Below are 22867 nucleotides of genomic sequence, written 5' to 3' on the forward strand. Positions count from 1 at the left end.
TACCACAAAAATTTACAGCTATGTTAAAGTAGAATATGTCACGAAAAAACTGTCTCGGAATCAGAATGATAACTAAAAGCATTCCAGCCAAAATGGGCTTGGTCCTTAAGGGGTTAACATACCATCCACAGCTCCCCAGTTGCACTGATATAGCTTTCCTGTCCTCCGTTCCGGCCTTCTTTCTGCTTCCTGTGCACAGATCGAAACACTGCGATGAACTTATTGCCGGGCGCAGCGATTTCCCGCCTTGACCAGTGATACAATGAGCGCAGTGTCATATAACAGGCCAAGGCTCCTTATATGACATGCGCTCAGCCTATTACCGACCGAGGTGGGACATCACTGCGGCTGGAGATAAGCTCATCACAGTGTTCTGGTGCTGTCCACACCTCGTGTCACACTGGGTCTGGTGCTACATAAGCTGCATATGGACTATGCTCAGTTATCAGCTGTACACAGTTCCAGGAGTGGGGAGAAAGGAGCCCTGTTAAAAGGGTACTCTGGTGGAAAACGTTATTTTTTTTTTTTTTAAATCAACTGGTCCCAGAAAGTTAAACAGATTTGTAAATTACTTTTATTAAAAAAAATCTTGACCCTTCCAGTACTTATTAGCAGCTATATACTACAGAGGAAATTATTTTCTTTATGAATTTCTTTTTGTCTTGTCCACAGTGTTCTCTTCTGACACCTGATGCCTGTATCAGGAACTGTCCAGAGCAGGAGAAAATCCCCATAGCAAACCTCTCCTGCCCTGGACAGTTACTGTCATGGACAGAGGTGTCAGCAGAGAGCAGTGTGGACAGGACAAAAAAGAAATTTAAAAAGAAAAGAATTTCCTCTGTAGCGTACAGCTGCTATATTATTAAATTGCAGTAATTTAGAAATCTGTTTAACTTTCTGGCACCAGTTCTTTAAAAAAAAGAAATACCCCTTTAAGGTATTTAGAAGCCAAATTGGTTCTGCACAATAGTTATTTATCATAAGCAACGGAGTTGTGCTTTAAATGTTAACACAAATACAGTGTAAATCCAGCCATTGGGATTTTGCTACAGATTTTTTTGCTGCAGATTTTATAATGTGGATTTTGTTATGGAATTACCAGCAGAAATTCTGCAGCAAAATGAGGGAGATTTATCAAAACCTGTCCAGAAGAAAAGTTGTCCAGTTGCCCATAGCAACCAATCAGATTGCTTCTTTCATTTTTAACAAGGCCTCTGAAAACTGAAAGCAGCGATCTGATTGGTTGCTATGGGCAACTTTTCCTCTGGACAGGTCCACAAGAAAGGTGGGACAATACAAAGATTGTAGGGACTGATGATGTGGGGAAGATACAGATGTGGAATGGCATTATAGGGGCACAGGTGGGTAACACTATTGGTTTATAGCAGTGTTCCCCAAGCAGGGTGCCTCCAGCTGTTGCAAAACTGCAACTCCCAGCATGCCTGGACAGCCTTTGGCTGAGAGTTGTAGTTTTGTACCATCTGGAGGCACCCTGGTTGGGAAACACTGGTTTATAGGGAGGGAAAGAACAACTATGCTGGACTAAGCTTTTCAGGTACTGTAGGTGGGGGACACTATGGGGGAGATTTAACAAGACCTGTCCAGAGGAAAAGATGCCCATAGCAACCAATCAGATCCTTTCTTTCATTTTTCAGAGGCCTTTTCAAAAGTAAAATAAGCAATCTGATTGGTTGCTATGCGCAACTTTTCCTCTGGACAGGTCTTGTTAAATCTCCCCCATAGTGTATATCAGAATAAATAAGGAAAAAAAACAAAACAACACGAAAACACACTATAATTTCCCTGAAGCTGCTTGTACAGAGGAGGCCAGTCCTCCCTGACAGACCACCCTGCTGATCATCAGTTACTGTCTCTGTGGACTCTTCTAACTCTTCTAAGTCCCCTCACACAGTCCACCCTCCCTACAGTCCTCCCTGACAGACCCGGCTTTAATTTTTTTATGTTTGATGTGTATAAATTGTATATATTTTATTATGTGTATAGTACTTCCAGGACCTTAGGTCACATGATCACTAAGTCTAATGTTAAATGGGTACTCTCATTTAAAAAAAAAAAATTATTAAATAGATTATGAAAAAAAAAATGTTTTTAATATATTTTATTTTAAAAAAAAGTCATGTTTTATGTGTTTTTTTAACGTTTGTAAACCTGGCCACTACTTGTCACCCTATATGGCTCAGGATTACTTCCCCCCCCCCCCCCCCCCCTTGTGGTTCAGCACGTTCGGATCAACGCTGGCCGGGCAGCGTGGCCCAGCGTGGTCCAAAACGCGCGTTCACTTGAATGAGGAGAGGGAGATGCAGGGGGGAGGGATTATTAAAATTTTGTATACAGGCAGAGAGTGAGTACAGCGATCGTGTGCGCGCGGCGCGCAAAATTTTAATATCCCCGCCCCCTGCATCTCCCTCTCCTCATTCATTGCAGCACGCGAGCTGCAGGAAAGAGAGAGGAGATGGGCGGAAGAGAGCCCCGGCCAGGCTTCAGATGACGTCGCGCCTGCCGGGGCCGCCCACTTCCTGCCCTCACTAGAGAGCTCAACTCTGAGCTCCTGCAGCCGTTTTTCCAAAGGTATTTTTATGGGGATTTGGGCAGAAATTCAGACAGGGATAGATGTAGTTAGTGTCAGGGACAGATGGGGAGGGGGAATAGGGAAATTTAATTTAGTGATAGCTACTCTTTAAGCTTAAGGACCTTCCAGGGCACGTGATGTGGTCACATGTTGTACCATAATGCTTTGTGAAAGGACTGACAGCTGGTGGGAACCAATAAGCTCTAAGCCTGACCCTCTCCATATAAGGGAGCTGTTAACCAATCCTCGCTCTCTTGCTCCTGGGCTGCAAAGCAAGCAGCATCTCTTGGTTTCCAGACTAGCAGAGAGAGAGAGAGATCCGTGCAAACCTGCTAGACAAAACTAAGCCTGAAGCCTATCAATTCAGCAGCTTACTAAACGTGAGTCTACCAAATCTAAATCCTGTTAATCCTGCGTGACTGTTGGACTGAACAATTCCCCTAAATCCAGCGGAACAGCGTAATTCCAGACTCAGAGCTTATATACTACTAGGTCCCAACCAACTGTGAGGAACTTACAGACTACTCTTCTGTATAGACTGTTTGCCGTTATCAACCTGCATAAAAGCTGCAATAAAGTTATCTATAATTTACTAAACCTCTGGTTGTGGACAATCCTTTATTCCTCCCTATCATTCCTGGGACGGGTGGCAGTAGGATATATATATATATATATATATATATATATATATATATATATATATATAAACAAAGAATAAGTTGTCCAGCACTATTTGATTCCAAACTATTGTATAGACCTGGCTTACAGGTGCAGGCTGCTGGGCTAAATATACAGCAACAGGAGAATACAGCAGCACACTGCTAGCACAAAGATATAGATAAAACATGAGTATATAGATAAAACATGAGTATATAGATAGAACATGAAAAGCTATACAGCTGTAGTGCAATAAATGAAAATATGAAACTATGAAATTATGAGGTACTTAGCTTGCGAATTTGGCGGCCAAATAGCGTGGACCGTCCCACCACGGTAAGGTGACCTCATTCTGGGACGGACCCTACACTATGAATATGCCTCTGTGTGAACAGTTCAACAGGCATTGCAAGGTCTGAAACTTCCAAGGCACCTTATATACACCTAATAGAGGTGGGTGGGGTGCAGGAGCAAACATGGAGGTAGATCCCTTGAATGCTCTCTTAGTACATTTGTTTGACTACTGTTGGCAATGCCTCTCCACTAACTTTCATTGGAGGAAAGAAAAGTCACTAATTCAGTAAATATTTTGCAGCATAAATTCAGACTTTACATAAAAGTGGGCCAAATTAGATGATACATTCCCAACATTGAGCTAAAAAAAAAAATATACATTTTCTCCACAAGTCTTAAAAAAAAATGTTGTTAAGTTTCTCTTCTCCAACCTGTATAGTTTTCTGTGTGAGCTCTAACTTTTCTTTATATTTCCACACAGACTATCCCCTGTAGACTGCCTTGTATTCTCACTGCCCTCTTTAAAGCCTGTGTGAGCATTAGGACGTCTCTGTTAAAAAATGTTATTTAGTTTATCTTTTACAGCCTTTATAGTTTACTGTGTGGACTCTAATTTCTTTTTATATTTTTACACAACTTATTTGATTCTTCCCTAAAAATGTTGTTTAGTTTCTCTTCCACAGCCTGTATTGTTTGCTGTGTGAACTATATTTTCTCTTTATATTTGTAAACAGCCTATTTGATTCTTTCCTTTAGACTGCCATGTATTTGCAATCCTCTCTTTAAAGCTTCTGTGAGCTTTGGGAGGTCTTTATTAAAATGTTTTTAAGTTTCTCTTCTATAGCCTTCATAGTGTTCTGTGTAAACTATTGTTTATCTTTATATTTTTACACAGCCTATTTAATTCTCCCCTTCAGACTGCCTTGTATTTGCACTCCTCTGTTTAAAGCCTTTGTGAGCTTTGAGAGGTCTTTATAAATAATGCATTTTTTTTGTTTCTCTTCTACAGCCTTTATAGTGTGGTGTGTGAACTCTAATTTATCTTTATATTTGTACACAGCCTATTTGGTTCTCCCATGAAAAGTGACTTGCATTTGTGCTCCTCTCTTTGAAGCCTGTGTGAGCTTTGTGAGGTCTTTTTTTTTTTAATGTTGTTTAGTTTCTCTTCTACAGCCTGTATTGTTTGCTGTATGAACTTTGTTTTCTCTTTCTATTTGTAAACAGCCTATTTTATTCTCCCCTGCAGACTGCCATGTATTTGCTCTCCACTCCTTGCCCAGCCTTTTTGAGATGGCCTCCAAGGTAGCTCTTTCTCTGTTCACCATATGAACTGTTATGCCCAATACTGAGAGAGAGAACATAAAGTAAGTCCATCATTTTGCATTCAGGAAATAAATCTGCAATACAAAACAAAAAAAAAAAAAAAAAACGCCACTGCAATGGTGTCCATAACCTTTAAACTTTTTACAGGACTGTTAAGCATTGTGTTCATAAATATTTAGTGAATGGTGATATGCGTTTGGGGGGTTCTGTACCATGCCACCTGGTTTTGCATGCCGACATTAAAGTTCCCTACCAGGTTACCCTGTAAACTTCTCTTCCAGGTTTACATCCCTGATGCTCTGGGCAATCCAGCTGCTTATTCTTTGAAGTAAATCGTATAAATATCTGCAAACTGCTATAGTCAAAACCGAAATAATCAAATACCAACACTATAAATAATAAAATATAGTGGCTGTCAGATCTCATGTACCTATTCCGAAAGCTGGATCATGACCAGAATCTCTTCTGCTCTTTAGTCCACAGCATGTTCCATAAAATGAAAATACTAATAATGATAAAGGGAGCAGCACTCTGGGTTTCATAATCAAAATGTATTCCCACGTTCATTTTTTATTTTGTCAGCGTTTTCATCCGATGTGTGAGAAACAGAAGCACAAGACAGATCCTTAACAGATGCATTAGGAATTATAATACCATCACAGCTCTAAAAGGCCCATTACATCCGAGGATTACTCTACCCGCTGCATTACTCTTTGAGTTAGCAAACATATCTGTTCCTTTGTTGTATTGCTTAGCAAGCTTTGGAGGAAGGCGGCATCGATGTCTTTTAACCCTAACGCTATCTCTCAACAATGCTTTGTTACATAGCATACGTTCTGCTAATCCTGTTCCAGTTAAACTACCATATTGTAAGATCCTTGTTCTAAACTTTTTGGAAGAAAACTCTTGCTAAAAGCTATAACACAGTAATGAAAATGTAGAATGTACAATGATCCTTGTTGGGTATGTGCACTATTGAACATCATTTTAAAGTTCATATATAGAAGTATTCTACTTAAAAGGTGTGTAAGCTTTCGGATACTTCTCTTGCTCTGATCCTAAAATTCTGTTTAGGTGCGTATTCAAACACTAGTTTGTTCTGAGCAGTTTGCTATTCTCCCTGGATTAGGAATGGTTAATGCTCAGAACCAATGAGATCTCAGGTGTGTCTATTTTAAACAGAGTTTTCCTGCATTCTAGCTGCTGGTTATTGTGCTATGCACTTCCTAGTTTGCTTGAGCATGCACCTTGTATTTATCCTGTGATATAGCTTAGTTTTAGCCATGGTTAAATAGTCTTGTTTATTGTAGATTTTAGTCTGTGTCATTTGTCGGTTTTAGGATGTATGTCTGTTCTTCTTAGTCTGTGTTCACACTGTCCTGTCCTATTCCTCCATATTGTGGAGTTTGGTTTAGAATTTATCCTGTCTTGTATATTGAGAAATATCCCGTCTTACCAGTTATCCTCTACGTTGTAGAGTTTGGTTTTCTTATATCTGTTTTTATGAAGTTCATGTTTGTTATCTGTGTCCAGTGGGAACTGTGTCCTATGTTACCTGATCAGTTTAGTGTCCCAGCTAAAGCCCCAACATTTGTCAATCTCCAAGGAAAGCAGTTGTATGCATAGAGACTGTTCAGTTTATGAAGCTTGCTGAAAATCTTCAGTAAAAGTTATACCTGTTTCAGAAAACTCTCCGGTTGTGGACATTCTATTATTATCTACCTCCCTATCGCTCTTGGGAAGGGTGGCGGTAGGACAAGCATTACGGGGGAGCCCTCACCCTGGCGTCACGAATAGCCAACAAGCACCCTTTAGTCACCGCACAGCTACACTCCCCATACACTACATCCCCCAGGCTATCACAGCATATTGAATGTTTTTCTTTGCAAATGTAGAAAGTGAATGGCTTTCTTTATTGTAATGAAATGTATCGCTGTATACATGAATAGGCCACTTAAGAAGAGACACCATCAGCAGATGCTTGACTCAGTTACAACACCAGCATACGTGACACTTCAATCCGATCGGTAGGAGTGCACGAAAGAGGAAACATGAATGAGCAGCAAAGTCATAAAACTCTCCATGCTACAGGCCTGAAAACCCATCATAAGACCCAAATATACCTGCATAACATTTAGAAACAGTGGGTGACATATTCAAAAACTACTGCCATGTTTGTTACAGCAAGATCATTCAAACTTTTTTTTTCTCCTGAGTTAATTATTGCGACATTTAATTACTTTTTTTTGCTCCATTTGATTTTTTTGTGTGCCAAAATTGTCTGAATTAGGTCAGGTTCACGTGCTCTGAAAATGTGCCGAATGCCCGCACAGAAAACATGTGTTGTTATTTCACACATTTGCCCAATCCGGCGGGCGCTAGGACAACTCGGAAATGGGCCGTCTCATAGACAGCAATTCATTTCCTTGCAGACTCTATTGTTTCTGCAGAAGCAAATATCTGGCGTGCAAATTCTACCGTGTGAACAATGCAGCAGAATCCCATTAAAATCAATAGGAGTCTGCTGTAACGGAATGTCCGTGCGGAATATTCCCTGAGAACGTTTTGCACAAGTTGCGCCCGTGTGAACATACCCTAGGGGCCAAATATTAAATCAAGATAATTCTGGTGGGAACAAGCTACTTTCATGAAATATTCCATGATTACACTATTAGTGCCCAGACAAGCGACAGCTGTGTGGATGAAACATGTCTGAAGGCAAAGAAAAGAAGAAAACAGATATAGATATAAAAAGTAATCTAAAGAGTTAATGGCGGACATCAGCATCATCACTGATGTCCACCATAAGTGGCTTTCAGCAGCCGGGATAGGCAGTCTATGAGTAGAGCGCAGCTCCAGCGCTCGCTTCATAGACTGTAAACCTGCCGAAATGTACATGTACGTCGCTGTGTGCCAATTACCAGGGCATAATGACTTAAATCTACGTTGCATGTCCCCTAGGGGTGAAAGGGGTACTTCGCCCCTAGACATCTCACCCTCCCCCCCTTCACCCCCTCCCATAGACATGAATGGAGGGGGAGTAATGTGACATCAGGAGGGGGCATGACGTGACATCACGACCGCCCAAACCCAGCATTCTGAACATATTGTTTTGAACACCAGGTGCTGGGACCCCCGCGATTAGACATCTTATCCCCTATACTTAGAGGATAAGATGTCTAGGGATGGAGTACCCTTTTAAATGTAAGTGCAGGTGCAGCGACCTGCAATTTTCATTGAAACAACCATGATGACAGCATGTCCTTGACAGATATGTTGTTGCAGCCCTATAAAGAAAAATGTAGTCTAAGTCAGAGTTTAAATTTTTTTTAATTTTTTTATTATCATTTGCCAAAAAATAATATTTATTTGATAAAAAAATTAATTCAATAATGGAGCCAATGCAACTTTAAAAAAACACACAAAAAAAAAAGAAAACATATTTTTTTTTTTTGTGATTTTCCACTAGCAAAGAGCTAGTGTGAAATTTGGGATTTAACCCGTTAAGGACTCAGCATTTTTCCATTTTTGCATTTAAATTTTTTCCTCATCACCTTCTAAAAATCATAACGCTTTCAATTTTGCACATAAAATTCCATATGATGGCTTATTTTTTGCACCACCAATTCTAATTTGCAGTGACATTAGTCATTTTACCAAAAAATCCACGGTGAAACGGAAAAAATAATTAATTGTGCAACAAAATTGAAGAAAAAATTCCAATATGTAACTTTTGGGGGCTTCCGCTTCTACGCATCTAAAAATTACATTTGACCTTTGTTCTGTAGTTCCATACGGTTAAAATGATACCCTACTTATATAGGTTTGATTTTGTTGTACTTCTGAAAAAAATCATAACTGCATGAAGGAAAATGTATATGTTTAAAATTGTAATCTTTTGATCCCTATAACTTTTTTTATTTTGCATTGACTGGACTTTTTGATCGCTTTTTATAAATTTTTTATGATATAAAAAGTGACTAAAAATACGCTATTTTGGACTTTGGAATTTTTTTGGCGGACGCCATTGACCATGTGCTTTAATTAACAATATATTTTTATAGTTTGGACATTTACGCACGCGGCAACACCACAAATATTTATTTTTATTTACACAGTTTTGTTTATGGGAAAAGGGGGGGGGGGGGGGTGATTCAAACTTTTATTAGGGAAGGGGTTAAATGACCTTTATTAACTTTTTTTCTTTCTTTTTCTTGCAGTGTTATAGCTCCCATAGGGGGCAATAACACTGCACGCACTGATCTTTTACCCTGATCCCTGCAAAGCCATTGCTTTGCATGGATCAGCGTAATAGGGGCTCGATTGCTCAAGCCTGTGTTACGCCGAGCGCTCCGGGTCCCTGCTCCTCCCCGGAGTGCTCGCAGCTTTCTCCTCTCTGCAGCGCCCCGGTCAGACCCGCTGTCACTGCCGGCGGGGATGCGATCCGCGTAGCCCAATCAGTGTCAATCACTTCCATTGATATAAAAACCCACTTCCCCTTCCTGTCCTCGCCGGATCTTGGCCCTCATTTACTATTCTAAACCCGACCTCTTTTGTCGGGTTTTTTTGTCGCATCTTTGTCTGCGCCATGTCGCAGACATCGTGCGCCAGTCTGCGACACTATGCGACATTTCTTCCCGACAGACCCGATGTGGATTCTCCCAAACCCGAAAAAGGGGCGTAACCTGACATTTCTGAGCTTTCCCACGTATTTATTAAGGTTTCCAACCCGAATTTGTTGAATTGTTGTGGATTTTTTCCCGACAGCTCAGAGGAGTTGGAAACCAAAACCTACAAAACCCACGTGCGACAAACAGGATGCGACATAATAATAAATACCAGGGGAAAAAAAGCAGTCGGGTAAGAAAGCAACATAGACTTACAACCCGATTTTCTTAGTAAATGAGGGCCCTTGTTGTCTTAGTGCCCTGAGAAAGCGTTTTAGTGTGTTCCCAAGCCTGTGTACCCAGATCTTCTGCTGTTGCCCCTGACTACGACTCTTGCTGCCTGCCCTGACCTTCTGCTACGTCCGACCTTGCTCTTGCCTTGTCCCTGTGTACCGCGTCTGTCTCAGCTGTCAGTGGGGTTGAGTCGCTATCGGGTGGAACGACCTGGGGGTTACCTGCCGCTGCAAGTCCATCCCGCTTTGCGGCGGGCTCTGGTGAAAACCAGTAACCCCTTAGATTCCGTTCCCCTGGTACGGCCCACGCCATCACCTCACTGACACAGAGGATCCACCTCCAGTGTCCTCGCTGCATACCAGTCCGGATCCTGACAGCCTGTAGGGGCTTGGAGCAATCAAACGCCGATCGGATGCGACTGAGCAAGGTAAGGGGGCCTCCGCTTGCGTCGTAGCTGATTGGGACATCATAATTTTATCGCGATAGTCCCGATCAGCCCAACTGAGCTGCCAGGAAGCTTTTACTTTCTTTTTCGACATGGCTATCAACTTTGATCGCTGCGTCTGAAGGGTTAATAGTGCGCGGCTATTAGCCCAGGGTCCTGGCTATCAATAGCAGCCGGGACCGACCCGGTGTGATGCGGGGTCATGGCGTGACCCATTTTAAACTCTGGGAGCAGGGCGTACAGGTATGCCCTGCGTCCTTAAGAGGTTAAAATATACTCTCCCCCTTTGAAAAATTATGAAATTTACATAGCAATGCCCACTTGCATATCTGCCATGAATGGTGTTGAACTCAGATCATTCTCATGTAAAACCCTTTGAATGTTTAGTGGAAACATTTTGCGGCAAAATTTGCACCTTTCCCGACAGAATTTTGATGCAAAAAAAGTTTGGAATATGTTCCCAAGTCATTTTCAAACAGTGGGGGAGATTTATTAAAACCTGTGCAGAGGAAAAATTGTGCAGTAAGTCCATAGCAACCAATCAGATCGCTTCTTTCAGTTTTGATAAAAGCCTGTGAAAAAATGAAAGAAGCAATTTGATTGGTTGCTATGGGCAACTGGTCAACTTTCCTCAGCAAAGGTTTTCATAAATCTCCCCCAGTTTGCCCCAGTGTGCCTTCATTGACATGAATGGGATTTTTTGACGGCTGTTCTATGGACTTTCTGACAGGAGTTCATGACAGGAGTTTTTACAGGAGCAAAACAGAAGTGGGAGAGGGGCCTAAGTTATCAATACGCACAAAATTATTCAAACCGCTCACCGTGTCACTCAGCAATGACAGTAGCAAATTCAGCTCTGCTACATCTGTTTCCTATTCCTACATCCTACCTTATGCACAGTTATACACTTCTTCTAAATTGTATATGGGTACATAAATCTAAAACTGACATTCCAAACCCATGTATACAGTTGTAAGGGTGTGGGTATACAGAAGTTTTAGCAGTTCCTGTCTCAGATGTGTGTTCTGCACTATAGGTCCAGAGAACAAGTAGATTTGACAGTCATGTTAATTGACATTGAGATAGCATGCCGAGGAAATCTGCTTCTAACCACATTGCTGCCGTGCTGCAGATTTGTCTCAATGTACTTCTGCAGACGTAAATGGATTTAGCGCACAATGTATAGTGATTCATTCTGTTAAGAAATGATAAAGTTGTGTGCAAAGTATCTAGTCCATGCAAAAAATATCTATCAATGTATCCATCTATCTAATATCTATCTATCTAATCTGTCTCATATCTATCTATCTATCTAATATCTTTTTATCTAATATATTTTTATTTCATTTCTATCTATAATCTATTTATCTCATATTTATCTATTTAATTCATATTTGTTTATTTGATATCCATCTGTTATATATATATATATATATATATATATATATATATATATATATATATATATTATCTATCTATCTCATATCTATCTATCTCTATCTATCTCATATTTATCTATCTAATATTTATCTATCTATCTCATATCTATCTATCTCTATCTATCTATCTATCTATCTCATATCTATCTCTATCTATCTATCTAATATCTATCTATCTATCTCATATCTATCTATATGTCTAATATCCATCTATCTCATATCTATCTATCTCTATCTATCTATCTAATATCTATCTATCTCATATCTATCTACAGTGGTCCCTCAACATACCATGGTAATTCGTTCCAAACGAGTCATCGTTTGTCGAATACATCGTATGTTGAGGGATTCGTGCAATGTAAAGTATAGGAAGCTGTACTCACCTGTCCCCGCCGCTCGCGATGGTGTCCCCGCCGCTCTCGATGGTGACCCCGGGCCTCCGCTTGGCTCTCCGCTGTCTTCTCCAGTGCTCCGCTGTCTTCTCCGGTCCTCCGCTGTCTTCTCCGGTCCTCTGCTGTCTTCCGCAAGGCCTTACTGGGCCTGTGTAGCGACGTCATTACGCCGGTGCATACGCCATTCCTATTGGATGACGTGCGCAGCAGCGTATTGACGTCATCGGAGAGGGCCGAGAAGACACCGGAAGACCAGCGCTGGACCCGGAGGGCACCCCGGAGCATCGTGGAGGGGTAAGTAATACTTACCATACCACACGTTGAACATTAACCTCTTAAGGACCAATGACGTATGCATACGTCATGGGTCCCGGTCCTGCGATATAACGCAGGGTCACACGGTGACCGCGCATCATATCGCGGCGGGCCCGGCGTCATAGTGAAGCCGGGACCCGCCTCTAATAGCGCGCGGCACTGATCGCTGTGCCGCGCGCTATTAACCCTTTAGCCGCGCGCTCAAAGCTGAGCTGCGCGGCTAAAAACGAAAGTAAAAGTGCCCGGCTAGCTCAGGGAGCTGTTCGGGATCGCCGCGGTATAATCGCGGCATCCCGAACAGCTGTAGCACAGGAGGAAGGTCTCTTACCTTCTCCTGTGCTGTCCGATCGCCGAATGAATGCTTCAAGCCTGAGATCCAGGCTTGAGCATTCAATCGCCGAAAACACTGATTGATCCATTCCTATGGAGATGCATCAATTAGTGTAAAAGATCAGTAAATGCAATGTTATAGCCCCTTATGGGAGCTATAATGTTGCATAAGAAAAGTGTAAAAAAATCATTAACCCTTTCAATTATCCCTTCCCCTAATAAAAGTTTAAATCACCCGGCATTTCCAAAAATAAAAAAAACATTATGTAACTAATAATAAAAATAAACATATGTGGTATCGCCGCGTGCGGAAATGTCCGATTTATAAAAATATACCGCTTTTTAAACCGCATGTTCAATGGCGTACGCGCAAAAAAATTCCAAAGTCCAAAATAGCGCATTTTTGATCACTTTTTATACCACAAAAAAGTGAATAAAAAGTGATCAAAAAGTCTGATCAGAACAAAAATGGTACCGCTAAAAACTTCAGATGACGGCGCAAAAAATGAGTCCTCAAAGCGCCCTGAACACAGAAAAATAAAAAAGTTATAGGGGTCAAAAGATTACCATTTTAAACGTATAAATTTTCCTGCATGTATTCATGATTTTTTTCGGAAGTGATACAAATTCAAACCTATACAAGTAGGGGATCATTTTAACCGTATGGACCTACAGAATAAAGATAAGGTATCATTTTTGACAAAAAATGTACTGCGTAAAAATAGAAGCCCCCAAAACTTACAAAATAGTGTTTTTTCATCAATTTTGTCGCACATTGATTTTTTTTCCCGTTTCACCGTAGATTTTTGGGTAAAATGACTAATGTCATTACAAAGTAGAATTAGTGACGCAAAAATTAAGCCATTATATATAATTTTAGGTGAAAATTTTTAAGAGTTATGATTTTTTAAAGTTAAGGAGGAAAAATTGAAAATGAAAAAACGGAAAAAGCCCGGGTCCTTAAGGGGTTAAGCTGCTATCCGGCAGCAGCTTAAGCATTTTGCGCTGCCGGATAGCAGTTAATACGATGGCCCCGACATAAAAAAGCATTGTATGTCGATGCTGACATCGACATGCGATGGCCTCTGAGAGGCCATCGTATGTCGATTTGATCATATGTCGGGGCCATCGTAGGTCGGGGGGTCATTGTATATATCTAATATCTATCTCATATCTATCTTTCTTTCTATCTATCTATCTATCTCATATCAATCTATCTATCTCATATCTATCTATCTATCTATCCATCTATCTCATATCTATCTATCTATCTATTATTTTATCTTTACATTTCAAGGTTTCCTAGTCTTCTTTTTATCTTCCACCATTTTACGCAGTGCTTACTTTGGCTTCTGTATTCATACACAATTGAAGTAGATAAACTCCTCTTCTTTCGCCTGGGTTTGTTTTCTGTGCATTGCAGGTTTTTAGCAGCTTTCCATCACTTCCCTGCTTAACATGGAGTGCAGGGTGCGGGCTGTGTGACTGACAGCCATCCTTTTCATATTTACTTCCCAAACTTTCCCTGCACTTGTCTCATTTTGTATGCAGATTAGGCATCACTAAGCCTCCTCCAGGTACAATGCACAACCAGCTGTCATCCAATCCTTAATGGACTGGTTTCCTTCCCTGACAATAATTAAAGTTCCTTTTAAATATTACAAATAACTCCATATTAGGGATTTCTACATTTCTTTCTCCAGACATGGATCACTCAGGCAGAGCATCCTCTCCATAGCTGATCTGGGAAATGTCAAGTTAATAGATAAAAAAAAAAAAATAATAATTAAACCATTTGCATTTGTTCATCTATTATCAAGAAAAGGAAAGGGATATTTTTTTTCCTTCATCATCATTAGGAAACATCTGACAATTCTATCTCAGAGTTGTAGACGCTGCACTTTCCATCATATTTAAAAGTTAGCTGATAAATGGGATTGTGTTTACTTCTGTTTTCCCATGGAACTAACAGTAATTTTATTTTCTAGGCGGTGGATGGTATAAAGCTAATGAAACAAGAGAAAATAATTACAATACATCATGAAGATGAGTATACTTTGCTTTGGAATTACATTGAATTAAACCTCAATAAACCTGCCATAATGAATGCAATGTGCGGGATAAAAAACAACAATAATCAATAAAAATACCGCGGATCCTCGCAATGTGATGATGCTGCCAACTATTCGGAGCGATCGCCTTTTCAATTCAGTGCAAAGAGGTCACCGTTGTTCTTCATAGATAACATAGTTGTCCATAGACGAGAGCTGTTTTGTAGGAGCAGTAGTCTCTGGTGGATTAAAGGGGTATTCCAGGAATTATTTTTTATTTGACTATGCTACAGGGGCTGTAAAGTTAGTGTAGTTCATAATATAGTGTCTGTTCCTGTGTGTGACGGTTTTCTCACAATTCTTCTGTGATTTTCACCCCAATATTTATTTTTACCAGCATACAAAAGTACTGTTGTCTCAGATTTTTCCCAGGTTACAATGCGGCCGAGACCTGACTCACTAGTCAGCTGATGACAGGGAGCCTGTCTGGTTCAATTGGTGGAGGGATCACTTGGTGGGAGAGAGATCAATCTGCAACTAATGCAACAGCTGGAGGCACCCTGATTGAAAACCACACTGATTTGAATGGATGCAGCTCATTTATGTTTCAATGGGTGGGGTGGCTGATGTGTGGGAGGGAGGAAGATGAAATTGTGGGATTTGTAGTCAAAAAACGAAAAGTCAAACAGGAAATACTAGTTCACAAACAGCTAGTCACAGTGTTATGGTAATCTTACAACACAGCCATTTAGCCCCAAGACAAGCCCAGATCCTTCCTAAGCATGTCCATTACTGTCTGCCAGGTATGTACTAAAATCATCTTATGGAGGATAACCCCTTTAAAGTTGTCTACATAATACATGGACCGCCAACAATCTAAATAAATGCCATACAATATGATGTTTTTTGACTGAGGTGAAGTGTCCGGAGTGGCATGGCTAATCCTGACTTAAATGTGTGGCACAAAGAAGAAAACACCTTTAAATTTAAACAGGCACTGTTAATTCAACTAATTTTGCATAAATGAATAGTACATGCTTATATAAAAAAAAATGGTATATCTTATGAGAGAAAAATGCCTCTGTCAGGAAGTTTTCAAGGGGACTTCAATGCGATGTCACAGAATTTCTAATTAATAGACACGAGCCCGCTGAGAAATGACCTGACATAGACTCAAGCAGTGTTCAAAATCAGTTCTCTTGAGGGGGAGAAAGACCCCTCCTTATATATATATATATATATATATATATATATATATATATATGTTACAAGCAGAAAAAAAAGTAGGGTGATGGCATCCATATGGTACAATACTTAATTAAGATGTCTTTCCACTTGCAAAGAGGCCAACATCCTGTTGAAGCTGTGTTCTCAAGCCCTTGCATTCCTTCCAGAAAAATCTTATCTCAGGTTGCTAACAAATGTGATATAGAGTTCAATCATGACTGAAATTTTACATCATGGCGTCTTGAACCAACTTTATTCTCTCACAAATCCCCCATTAGAAGCTTGGAAAATGGCAGCATTGTTTATATTGAAGGTACTTCAGAAGCTCTAAACCGCCGTCTGCTGGACTTTGGATTTCATGCTTTGGTGCTTCACCGGATTCCCACCACTGTTCCATTTTCCTTTAACTTCTGAAATATAAAGAGACAAGTGAAAGCATTATTTGAAATACAGGGGTATGCGACTTACTTGACGTTTAATCCTACAATAAACCCATATGTTAATTTTTAAAAAAAAGGACAAAAAGCAAGAATAATATAGTCATGGGACCAAACAGGAAATAACCAATTTCAGTAGCCGTTGTCGACCAACTGCTAAATATGTCATACCATTTGTGTGCAGTTTCATCCTTAATAGATCAAGCTAACCCTAGAACCTGATCTTTGTCTATATATGCAGACACTAAGCTATCCTGTAAGGTATGATTATATTTAGGTGGCCAAGCAACAAAGGACACCTATTGTTTGTGCTCAGATTATTATTATTATTCCGCCACAAATTTCAAATGCTTATATCTGCTGCACGGTAACTCCAAAACTTATAAGACTTTGCATAGTGGTAGACCCATGAGCTGTGCATAATCTTGTGTAATATAAAAGTTATAGGTCACATGGTAAGGTCGCTATCTAGGTTTTTTGTGGCAATTTTGCACAATATTCAAAAATCTTCTTCTCCACAACCACTAAAGCTACAGGTATATTATTTGCTGTATGTGGTTACACTGTCGTCCTGAGTCAGATTTGTTCATTGTAAGATTTTTTGATCACATGGTGTGGCTGCCATATTGAATTGCACAATATTATACAAACATCTGCTCTGAAACCGTTGGTTAGAATAATGTATAATTTGGCAGACATGTTCATGGTTACCTCCTGTACCAAGTTTGTTAAATCTGGTTCATTTGCATAATCAATATGGCCACTGTTCACCAATATTTTTTTTTTTAAATGTATGTAATATGTACACCGTAAATTAAAATGAATAATTCAAAAAATGGTAGAGTACTCTATTGTGATTAATATTTTTTTAACATAAAGGTCATAGGTCACATGAGCAGGCAGCCATTTTGTTTTAAGTGACAATATTCAGTGCTATTTGCAAAGATATGTCTTTCTGAAACCATTAAAGATACAGATGTACAAATAGTGCACGGTTACACTGTGATCTAGACTCATACATGTTTGTTTGATGTCAATCAACCATATGATTCGGCCGCCATATTGAATAATGTAAATATCCACAATTATTCCAATTATTTCTATGGGCCTTTTTGTAATATGCCTGTAATTGCCTCAATGTTAATTCACAAATCAGGAAATGTTACCCAAAGGTAGAGTCCTATACCATGTATAATCTGTTGCAGTATAAAGGTCATAGGTCACATGGTCAGGCAGCCATATTGGTTTGTGTGGCACGATTTCGCACATTATTGAAACCTCTGCATTTCCTCAAGCACTAAAGATACAAATAAAAAAATTGTCTTATTTGGTTATACTGTGATCACAATTATTACTTGTTAATTACAAGTCTGTTGTTCACATGGTTTAGCCGTCATGTTGAATTGCACAATATTCTATAAACATCTTCTTCTCTAAAACCGTTTGTTAGAATAACGTATATTTTGGTGCACATATTCATAGTTACCTCCTGTACCAAGGTTGTTAAAGCTGATTCATTTGCATAATCAATATGGCCACCGCAAGCCAATAACATTTAGATAGCATTAATAATGATATGCAATTTTGTTAAGTGTGCGTAATATGTAAACTGTTAATCTAAAAAGTTATATTTCTTTGCACAATATTAGATTACTCATTTTCTGTACCACAGTTGATCACCAGATTTGGCAGCCATATTGGATTGCTCAATAGTCTGCAAACAGTTGTCTCTAAAATTGCAGGTCAGAACAATATGAAAATTAGCACACATGTTCGTGGTCACATTCTGTAGCACTATTAAGGACCAGATTTGGAGGCCATATTGGATTGCGCAATATTCTGCAAGCAAAGTTGTCTCTAAAGTTACACATGCTCGTCATGACTTTCTGTACCACATCTGATCACCAGATTTGTGGCCATATTGGATTGCGCAATATTCTGCATACATAGATTTTTCTTAAATTGCTGGTCAGAACAATGTGAAAATTAGCACATATGTTTGTGATAACATTCTGTACCACAAATGATGACCTAGTTTGGCAGCCATATTTGATTGCACAATATTCTCCATACATTGTTCCTTCCGGAAATGTTGGTCTGAACAATGTTAAAATTGCCACACATGTTCTAGATCATGTCCTGTGTCACAATTAATCACGTTTGGCTGCCCTATTGGATTGCACAATATTCTGCATACATTTTTTCTCCACAAATGCTGTTTGGAATGATGTTTGTGATCACTTTCTGTACCCCAAATGATGACCTTGTTTGGCAGCCATATTGAATTGTGCAATATTTTGCAAATAGTTTTCTCTAAAATGACTGGTCAGAACAGTGTGAAAAGTAGCACACATGTTCATGATCACTTTCTGTACCACTCGTGATCACAAGATTCGGCAGCCATATTGAATTGCTCAATATTCTGCAAACAGTTTTTCTTTAAAAATTGTTGGTCAGAACAATGTGAAAAGTAGCACACATGTTCATGATCACTTTCTGTACCAGAACTGATCACAAGATTTGGTGGCCATATTGAATTGTGCAAAGTTCTACAAACATAGCTTTCTCTAAAATGACTGGTCAGAACAGTGTGAAAATTAGCACACATGTTCGTGATCACATTCTGTACTGCACGTTATCACAAGTTTTGGCAGCCATATTGGATTGCACAATATTGTGCAAATATAGTTTTCTTTGACAATGCTGGTCAGAGCAATGTGAAATTTAGCACAGATATCCATGATCACCTTCTCCAATATAGGGGGTTAATCAATCATGTGCCATAACCCAGATTTCTTGCTTGGATACAGACCCTCACACAATTTAAATATAATTTACTCCCCCTTTCATTTAAAAATTAAAGAAATTGACAGAAAAAAAAGCGGTATATACAGTATATCATCATGAGTAAATACTGCCTTTGAAAAGTAAATTATTTCTGAGTTAACACATAAGCAATTAGAAGAGTGAGAGTTTTATTGTCTCATATTTCATGCTATATCCCAGAGACTGGCTGCTCCTTTATCAGGGCATGATTCCTTAGTTGTAGTGTGTGTCAGGATCCGGATAGGTATGCACCGAGGACACTGGTGGTGGATCCTCTGTGTTAGTGGGGTGATGACGTGGGCAGTACCAGGGGAACGGAGTCTAAGGGGTTACTGGTTTTCACCAGAGCCCGCCGCAAAGCGGGATGGACTTGCAGCGGCAGGTAACCCCCAGGTCGTTCCACCCGATAGCGACTCAACCCCAGCTGACAGCTGAGACAGGCGCGGTACACAGGGACAAGGCAAGAGCAAGGTCGGACATAGCAGAAGGTCAGGGCAGGCAGCAAGAGTCATAGTCAGGGGCAACAGCAGAAGGTCTAGAAACACAGGCTTGGGAACACACTAGACGCTTTCACAGCGCACAAGGCAACAAGATCTGGCGAGGACAGGAAGGGGAAGTGGGTTTTTATAAGGAAGACACAGGTGCAGGTACTGATTGGGCCAGGCACCAATCAATGGCGCACTGGCCCTTTAAATCTCAGAGAGCCGGCGCGCGCCCTAAAGAGCGGGGCCGCGTGCGCCGGGACTGAGAAGATGGAGGACGGGGCAGGTGAGGAGATTGGGATGCGACCCGCGGGCGGGCGCGTCCCGCTACGCGGATCGCATCCCCGCCGATGACACTAGTGCAGCGCTCCCGGTCAGCGGGTCTGACCGGGGCGCTGCACGGAGACGAACGCCGTGAGCGCTCCGGGGAGGAGCGGGGACCCGGAGCGCTCGGCGTAACAGTGTGTCATAGCACACTACAGCATCTTGGGATAGCTTAACAGATCACACATTATAGGATTTATCTATCTATTTCACATGTATCACAATTTCTGGATACCTCTCTGTCTACTTACCTATGTCTTACAACAAGGGGCCCTTTATAACAAGAAATGTTTTATGTTATAAACTATAAAGCACTTTGTGTAGGTTTTTACTTAAACTCTCTAAACCATTAAACAGTAAATTAGCTCTTACGCCTCACCCTTTCAAGACAAGTGACATAAATGATGTATTTTGGTCTGGAAGTAATTCTTATCTTACTGGGGCCCCTGTTGTTTTACACTAACAAGATCTGCTGACTAAAAGATACATTTATATTTCTAAACTTAAATAACATTATATCATGTATAAAGATATAAACACGGCTTTATTTGCATTATGTGCATGTTGACTATTACCCAATTAGTTATAAAATACACAAAAATGTGTCTGCATGTGTGTGTGTGTTATACAGCATGTGTGTCAGTGTTATACAGCATTTGTGTCAGTGTTATATAGCAAGCATTGCTCTTTCTGAGGCTAATAATTTTTGAATGGAATTCAAGAAACGCAGTAAAGACTGACACATATTAAGGCATTTAAAAGAAAGCTCCAGACTCACTGTAATATTTTATCCTATATAACATTGTGAGTCTGCAGCATTGTTCATCCTAACCTCCCTGTTTCATGAACAGAATACAAACCTGAAATTAGGAATGAAAAACATGTAGGCTTTGCATAGAGAAATGTAACTTTCTGTACAATGAGTTAAATGGTGTCTACCATCACTGCTCAGACAGTCATACATGGAACACAAAAAGTACAGTGAGGACTGACATACATCCTCCTCATGTAATGTCTGCATTAGAAGACCCTGTTTGTAATTCTAGGTTTTTGGAAAGTTGTGTGACGGCACTACAATTGTTACCCAATCTGAGTCAAAAACAGAGAGAGACTAAAGGAATATTCTGTATACATGGTTTTCTCCGAAATTCCTGTTCTGAACAATGTGACAATTAGTGATCACTTTCTGTACAACTGATCACCAGATTTGGTGGCCATATTGGATTGCGCAATATTCTGCAAATAAAATTACTGGTCAGAGTATTGTGAAAATTAGCACACATGTTAGTCATCACTTTGTGTACCCCAATTGCTTACCATACTTGGCTCCCTATTGGATTGCACACTATTCTGCAAACACAATTTTCTTTAAAATTAATGGTCAGAGCAGGGCAAAAATTAGCACACATGTTCGTGATCACTTTCTGTACCACTATTGCTCACCATACTTGTCGGCCATATTGGATTGCGCAGCATTCTGCAAACATAGTTTTCTCTAAAATTACTGGTCAGAACAGTGTGAAAATTAGCACACATGTCTATGATCAGCTTCTCTACCACCAGGAGTCACAGCAATTGTGTTCCATACCCCAGCTCTGCAGCTTGGCCACCTGTATTGCTGCTTGCAACTATATTTATTTATGTGTTTTCTTACATGTTCTGAATCTTTTAAACCCTTAACGAGGCAGGACGTATATTTACGTCCTTCGCCGGCTCCGCGATCCTGCATCATATCGCGTCGGTCCCGACACTCATCAACGGCCGGGACCCGCGGCTAATACCACACATCGCCGATCGCGGCGATGTGCGGTATTAACCCTTTAGAAGTGGTGGTCAAAGCTGACCGCCGCTTCTAAAGTGAAAGTGACCCGGCTGCTCAGTGGGGCTGTTCGGGACCGCCGCGGTGAAATCGCGGCATCCCGAACAGCTTACAGGACATCAGGAGGGCCTTTACCTGCCTCCTCGGTGTCCGATCGACGAATGACTGCTCCTGCCTGAGATCCAGGCAGGAGCAGTCAAGCGTCGATAACACTGATCACAGGCGTGTTAATACACGCCAGTGATCTGTGCAAGAGATCAGTGTGTGCAGTGTTATAGGTCCCTATGGGAACTATAACACTGCAAAAAAGAAAGTTAAAAAAAGTGTTAATAAAGGTCATTTAACCCCTTCCCTAATAAAAGTTTGAATCACCCCCATAAAAAAAATAAAACAGTGTAAAAAAAATAAATAAATAAACATATGTGGTATTGCTGCGTGCGTAAATTTACGAACTATAAAAATATATCATTAATTAAACCGCACGGTCAATGGCGTATGCGCAAAAAAATTCCTAAGTCAAAAAAGTGTATTTTTGGTCACTTTTTATACCATTAAAAAATTAATAAAAAGTGATCAAAAAGTCCGATCAAAACAAAAATCATACTGATAAAAACTTCAGATCACGGCACAAAACATTAGTCCTCATATTGCCCTGTACGTGGAAAAATAAAAAAGTTATAGGGGTCAGAAGATGACATTTTTAAACGTATACATTTTCCTGCATGTAGTTATGATTTTTTCCAGAAGTACTACAAAATCAAACCTATATAAGTAGGGTATCATTTTAACCGTATGGACCTACAGAATAATAACAAGATGTAATTTTTACCAAAATATGCACTGCGTAGAAACGGAAGCCCCTAAAAGTTACAAAATGGCATTTTTTCTTCGATTTTGTCACACAATGATTTTTTCTTCCGTTTCGCCGTGAATTTTTGGGTAAAATGACTAATGTCACTGCAAAGTAGAATTGGTGACGCAAAAAATAAGCCATAATATGGATTTTTAGGTGGAA

The 22867-nt window shown here is 40.1% G+C and overlaps 1 long non-coding RNA gene across 1 annotated transcript; it reads left to right on the forward strand.

Moving 5' to 3' along the window:
* Positions 1–1217: 1217 nt before the first annotated feature.
* Positions 1218–15897, forward strand: LOC130267379 (uncharacterized). The gene is made up of 3 exons (XR_008843168.1): positions 1218–1361; positions 4788–4905; positions 14675–15897. It is a non-coding gene; the product is annotated as an uncharacterized LOC130267379 (long non-coding RNA).
* Positions 15898–22867: the final 6970 nt, after the last annotated feature.

The sequence above is a fragment of the Hyla sarda genome, chromosome 4, assembly GCF_029499605.1.
Source record: "Hyla sarda isolate aHylSar1 chromosome 4, aHylSar1.hap1, whole genome shotgun sequence".
Lineage (NCBI taxonomy): Eukaryota > Metazoa > Chordata > Amphibia > Anura > Hylidae > Hyla > Hyla sarda.